The following is a 7,114-nucleotide window of genomic DNA, read 5'->3' as shown; positions in this document are numbered from 1 at the left end:
ATTCTGTCTGCACTGAAAATTCTAAACTGGTTATTTCATGACATTGCTATTATCAACTTAGACATAAGATGAGAAGGCACTTGGAACTTTTGCTGATATATTTGCAAACCCATTCATTCCATTATTTGAGAAAATATAACTGCAGTTGAGAAACTGCTTGGTTAAAAGAATTCAGGAACTTGCATAATGTGTTCCTGGTTTGATCCCCCAGTCACATGTGTTGCTCTCATTTCTTACTCTGGCAGATGGAAATTCTCTCTCTATGTAGTAGAATTTAAATAATAAAAATAATCTTAAAAAAGAATAAAAATAGTAGACCGAAGTTTCTACTAAGTATATTTAGTAGTACCAATAGGTCTGAACTGAATATCAATTTATTATTCTATCTCTCTCTGTCTTACATACTGACCACATACAATGAAATAATAAAAAGACTTTTAAATCAATAATCCCTCTCCCCTCCCCTCTTCCCTCCCTTTCCTCTCCTCTCCCCTTCCTCTCCTCTTCCCTCCCCTCCCCTCCCCTCCCCTCCCCTCCCCTCCTCTCCTCACCAGTCCTCTCCTCTCTCCCCTACTCTCCTCTCCTCTTTATGTATTAGTTACTGGGTTTTATTCCCTGCATTACATAAAACAGTAAGAAAAAATAGAACATAAATGGTCAAGCAGGTCTCCTGTATCACTTTCACTCTCATTCAAAAGTAAATGCAGTGGCCAGAAAGATGATATCGTGGCTGAAGTGTTGCGCTCACAAGCACCAAGTTGAATCCCTGGCATCACCTGTGATTCTCTCTCCAAGTCTCTCTAATTGATAAATTAAGCCTTAAGAATAATACATAGTATAAAATTAGGGGCTGGGTGGTGGCCCACTTGGCTGAGCACACATGTTACAGTGCTACAGTGTCCAAGGACTGGATTCAAGTCCCAGGTGCCCCTCTGCAGGGGGAAACTTTTTCATGGGTGAAGCAGTGTTGCAGGTATCTATCTGTCTTTCTCTTCCTCTCTGTCACCCCTTCCTCTCGATTTCTGGTGCCACAGAGAGCATGTGCCTTTCCTTGTACACAGACAGTGCTGGAGCCCCTGTCACCACATGGGAGGCATTTTGGCAACCAAGGAATCCCGGAGCTGGTGTGTTGTTTCCTCTCCCCATCTGTCTCTTGTCTTTCTGTCTAGATGTAAAAGCAGCCCAGGATCAGAGACTACAGCTTAGCAAAATCAAACAGAAAAAGAATTACCAAATTAATAACTTAAACTTCTTTGAACCTTAGAAATTTGATAACAGTGATACGTTATTAGAAGGACTAAGTCTAAAAGGGTTGCTCATGTCCCAACTTCCATTATATAACTTTCCATGAGAGTTATTATCTGCACACTGTGCTCCTCTGCACAGTGTATGTTCTTTTTTTAAAAGTTATCTTCTCTGAGGAATATTGAATCGCTTCACAGCATCATCATCCTTAAATGTATGTGTAAGCCAGTAAAAGGTTTAACGTATTATTAACTATGTACAAATAAGAAAAAACACCAGGTAGGTATAGTAACTACTTAAGATGCTTGGTGCATTTTGACTGGACTTTTGTAAATGGAACAGTGTTGCACATGATTACTAAAGGTACTTGGGTTACATTAATAACATGAAATGTCCCCTGAATTTCGCATTGGCTTGATAACGAGATAATACTTTATCCATCTGGAACTGCAAGCTACAAGAGTAATAACAAAATGCTTATTAACATTAATGTAATTTAGAATTTATACCATATGTCTCTACATATTTATAAATTAAATACACACATTCAATTAGGCAAGATTTTTAAAACTGAATTAGATGTTTCTAGGAATATATATATATATATATATATATATATATATGCCATATGTAAGGCAGTTAATATCACACTTTTACTTTAAATTGTTGTTGGACAGAAAATTGCTGTTGAGATCACTTTTTGGTGTTGGTGATAATTAGTTTTACTAATTTATGTGACTTAATCATTGATTGACTGGCATCAATCAATGATCTTTGCATTTGAAAATTGAACAAGCTTTAGAACTTTTTCAAAGAGAAAAGAATTTCATACTTTTGAAAGACAATTTTAGGGGAGTCGGGCAGTAGTGAAGTGGGTTAAGCGCACATGGACCAGTGCAAGGACCAGCATGAGGATCCTGCTTGGAGCCCTCGGACCCCCACCTGCGGTGAGTCTCTTCACAAGCAGTGAAGTAGGTCTGCAGGTGTCTTTCTCTCCCCCTCTTGTCTTCCAATCTTCTCTCCATTTCTCTCTGTCCTATCCAACAATGACGACAACATCAGTAACAACAACAATAAAACAACAAGGGCAACAAAAGGGAAAATAAATAAAGAGAAAAAAAATTTTAAAGAATTTTAAAAATATAGTCAAAATGTATCTTGCTTTATCCAAGCTTTACAAAATTTATGCTGTTTGATTGTAACTTTTCAACTTAAGCTAATATATAAAAAGGAAATGTTTATTTTTAAAAATTTAATTTGATTTGGCTTGGTTTTAATAGCACGGTTATTGCTACAACTTAATGCCTGCACTACTCCAGCATCTAGAGTGATTTTTTTTTTTTTACTGCCACTAAGGTTATTACTGGTCTTCTGTGTCTGCACAATGAATCCACCATTCCCAGTGGCCACTCCATTATTATTATTATTATTATTATTATTATTATTATTATTATTTGATAGGGAAGAGAGAAAATGGAGAGGGGGAGAGATAGAGAAGAGAGAAAGGCAATAAAGAGAGATATCTGCACACTGTTCCGCCTCTTGTGAAGTTTTCCACCTGCTTGACTCTGGTTCCTGTGCATGGTAATGTTTGTGTTCAGCTGGGTATAGCATCACTCAATCCCTTCTTTCCATTTTTTATTAATTTATTTATAAAATAAAAAAATATCAACAAGACCACAGACAGGATAAGAGGAGTACAGTTCCATACAATTCCCACCACCAGAGTTCAGCATCCTATCCCCTCCCTTGAAAGCTTCCCTATTCTTTATCCCTATTTTTTATGGGAGCATGGACCCAGGGTTATTTTGGTGTCTCTGGACAGAGACTGCGAAAAAGACATAGAATGGGGGGAGAGAGAGAATGGAAGAGAAACAGAGGAGAGAGACCTAGGACACTGTTCCACTGCAATGAAGTTTTCCTCTATAGATGTACACTGAGTGCTTCAACCAGGTCCTCCTGAGGTACTGTGTGAGCTTTACTGGTGAGATATCACCTGGCACCTTAGGATATGCAGATTATACAAAGTCACATGGTTATCTTTCTGAAATTAGACTCAAGTCACAGTTATATGTTTATGTTTATCAAGGACATGGCTCACTGATTTCATCTCAGGTATTGAAAGTCAGTCCCATAAGATTCTGATCTTATTTTGCTAAAGACACTGTTTATTAGACAAATTAATTCATCCATGTTAGTTCAGGGCACTCACTAGGTTTATATGGACTCTCTAATTTACTATTAAATAGTAAATTTTATATTAAAATTATATGTAATATTTTATATTAAAATAGTTTTCATTATTTATTGAAGGTTAAAATTTCCTATATTTTGCTGTAGTTGCTGTTAAATAAAAGACAATTATAAAATATGCAGTTAGGAAAGGTCATATTAAACCTGGGACTAAACCGCTGTTTAAAATTAATGGCACAGGACTACACGTCAAAATGTTTCAGATCTGAGTTAAGATATATTATGCACTTACCTTTCCCAGCATTTGTTTTGCATACTGACAGCATTTAAATGAGGAGAAAATAAAATGTCATGTCCAATGTGTGAGGCACTAGAAAAATAAAGAAAGCAGGATTCAAATTCTAATATATATATATAAAGATATGTTATTGTGAGAACATTTTTAACTTAGAATTAAAAAATACTGCTTTAACCTATACTCATTCCAATAGCTAGATGTGAGGAAATGTCTGAGGTTAAGTACGTTTTTCCTTTCATATATTTTATTAGTACATCATCTTTAAAAACATCGTAAAAATAACTTCAGGCAGGCATATCAATATTTGAAGGAATATTAATTCTACAAATATCACTTTTTGTATGTTTATGTTAAAGAGAAATTGAGAACTCATGATAATAGCTATTTGATTTGGCTGAACGTATTGAATTAGCAAACACAGAAGACAATTTCCAAGGTTATTTTTCCTCCTGCTAACAATAACCTCTTATCAAGATGCGTAAATAAGCATTTGAATCCACTTTTCAAATTATGCATGTGCACTTGACTCAGCTCCAATGTGAGACTGTGACATAAACAGGAATATCTGTACAATAAACTAAAGCCACGGGTAACTTCTTTTTTGCTGTTGTTGTTGGTTGTTGTGTTCCACAAAGGAGCACAAGGAAATCAAGTTAGTGACATATATTGAACAACCTTTTAAAATACACTAATGATTCTTTTCTCTAAATAGTTTTTGATTTTGCCAAAAATGGGTGACGTATTTAAAGATAGCATGATTTTTTTTTCTTAACTTAAGTGACAGATTATTGAGGAAATGTTAGTTTATAGAACTGTTGTAGTCATATGGGCAAAAAGATGTCAGCACACCTCTATCAAACCATTATCGTCCTTCACAGGAGAGAGACCTTGTTCATTGACAGTAACACATAATCTTACCAAAATAAAAATTCAAAACAGAGTTATTAAATAAAATTTTATTGATTAGAATGCAGTTTTGTTTTGTTTGTTTTGTGACACCAGGGTCTTGTGCAAGGTGCAATTCGATTGCTTCTAGGCTGCTTTTTTAGTCAAAGGGAGAAAGAGAGGAGTAAGAATGCTATAGCAACTCACATAATGTGCTGGAACTTGAACCTAGGCCATGCACATGGCAAATCAGGCACCTACCAGGCAGGCTCTCTCTCTAGGCCCAGAAAGTAGATATTCACTTGAAAAAGATATGTGTGTGTGTGTGTGTGTGTGTGTGTGTGTGAGAGAGAGAGAGAGAGAGAGAGATTGTTATTTTAATGTAAATCAATATGTAAATAAAGCTACTTTAATCTGTAAAATATTTTCTAAAGGTTGTGAAGATATTGTTGACTATATAAGTAAACCATCTCTGGCTGTTCATTTGCTCACACAAATCTGTAAAGGAATTTTCTCCAGATCCATGTTATCAATGTAGGTTTTACTTGATCAGGTTGAACCAGAACAAAAGTAAACTCTACTGAAGACAGGTTGATTGAATTTTTTTTTTTTCTGGAGAGGTAATCAATTTAAAGTTTTATGAAATGCAGTGATCTTATTTGCTTAGTATATAAAGCAAATTAATTTCACTCATAACAAAAACTATAACAAAAGAAAAAACAGAAGCAACACAAATTATTAAGAATGGACAGCTTTAAATATATTTATTTATTTATTTAGAATAAGAGCATGACTTTGGCATATGCTTTGCCCAAAATGGGTCTCAGAACCTCTATATATGTTTACTTCTATCTTCCATTTTAAATTAATATCTATAAATGATTTTTTGTTTAGGAATCTAACTTCATTCTTTCAACTATTCTAACACCATTGTTATGAGATTGTATTTTCACTCTTTTCATATTCATATTTATTAGTGTTCATTTGACTTAAAATACTACACCTGGTCTCTTCAATTGATTCTTTTATTGTAATTCTGTCTTTAAGCCCACAGCTCACTGTGTTGAGAGCTATAATATTGCAATATACTTTAATATCAGGAAAAATCACTTCTTTTAAAATGTAATATTAAGCCACATAGAGAAGCTAGACAATTAGCCAAAAGTTTATATCTAGTTTTGTTTGTTTGTTTCTTTCTTTTTTTAAATATTTATTTATTTATTTATTTATTTACTATTGGATAGAGACATAGAGGACTTGAGAGGGCAGGAGGAGATAGAGTAGATAAGAGACAGAGAGACACCTGCAGCCTTGCTTCAGCATTCATGAAGATTTCCCCTTGCAGGTGGGGGAAACCCATGTTCTTACACACTAATGTGTGTGTAATGTGTGTGCTTAACCAGGTGCACCACCACCTGGCCCCCTATTTCATTCTTTCTTCTCAGAAACATGTTGCACTGTAAGAAAATATTGTTCTAGATGATTCAACTCCACGTGCTTCCTGCATTGCAATTCTCCACCAGATTTTCAAAATATTTATTTATTTGTTTACTTATTTATTTTCTTCAATTCCTAGATACTGCTGTTCTAGATAGACTTCCAAGAAACCTTGTCACAGTGCTTTTGACCTTGACAACAGCATCCTGTTAACAGTTATTTTCAACTACAACTTAGTGTTTAGTCTCCAGAGCCTTTTATGCCTTTGAAAACCAGTAACAGTTGAGGGACACAAGTTGTCACATTTTACCACCCCCACTTGAAATGATACTTATCTTTCTTGGTACTGAGACTTTCAGATAATAACTTTTTTCCATTCCCTTAGAAATGTATTCACTCCCTCTAAGTCTTGAATTACTTATTTATAGCAGATACATAGCAAAACTCTCAAATAGGGAAAGAGCATATATTAAGTATATAATGACTAATACTTACCTGGCAGGGGAGATACCATGATCACGAAGGTGGTTTTCCCAGGGCGAGGCTTATCCATTGCACTCCGGATGTGCAGACCCCTGTGATTTCCCCAAATGTGGGAAACTTCGACTGCATAATTTGTGGTAGTGGGGGACTGCGTTCGTGCTCTCCCCTGTAAAAAAAAAGGAATGTAATGACTAGTAAGATGAGCCCAAAAGATAATTTATAATAAAAGCTTATTCTTTAAAACTTATTAATCATAACTATATATATATATATATACACACACATGCACACTTATGCACCCCCACTGTCCAACTCCCACATATCTCTGCAAACACCTATTTAGAATAACGTTTATTATAGTTTGTGAGTAAAAATCCAAATCTGATGTATTTTAGTTTTCTAACAAATGATATTTTCTTATCTTAAGGTTAAAGTAAAACAGAAATAATTGAGAATTAAAAATACAAATAATATTTTTATTGACTCAAATTCTTCACTTGCTTAGTAATATTTAATTTAGTCTTATATTTAATGAAATATTCCATATAAGATCTTATATTATTCTAGATCAAA

The 7,114-nt window shown here is 34.6% G+C and overlaps 1 non-coding gene across 1 annotated transcript; it reads left to right on the top strand.

Moving 5' to 3' along the window:
- Positions 1-6,545: 6,545 nt before the first annotated feature.
- On the top strand, positions 6,546-6,710 carry LOC132534813 (U1 spliceosomal RNA). The gene has a single exon (XR_009546509.1). It is a non-coding gene; the product is annotated as a U1 spliceosomal RNA (small nuclear RNA).
- Positions 6,711-7,114: the final 404 nt, after the last annotated feature.

This window comes from Erinaceus europaeus, chromosome 19 (genome assembly GCF_950295315.1).
Source record: "Erinaceus europaeus chromosome 19, mEriEur2.1, whole genome shotgun sequence".
NCBI lineage: Eukaryota > Metazoa > Chordata > Mammalia > Eulipotyphla > Erinaceidae > Erinaceus > Erinaceus europaeus.
Note: the sequence above shows the minus strand (reverse complement) of the source record. Positions and strands in the feature narration are given on the sequence as shown.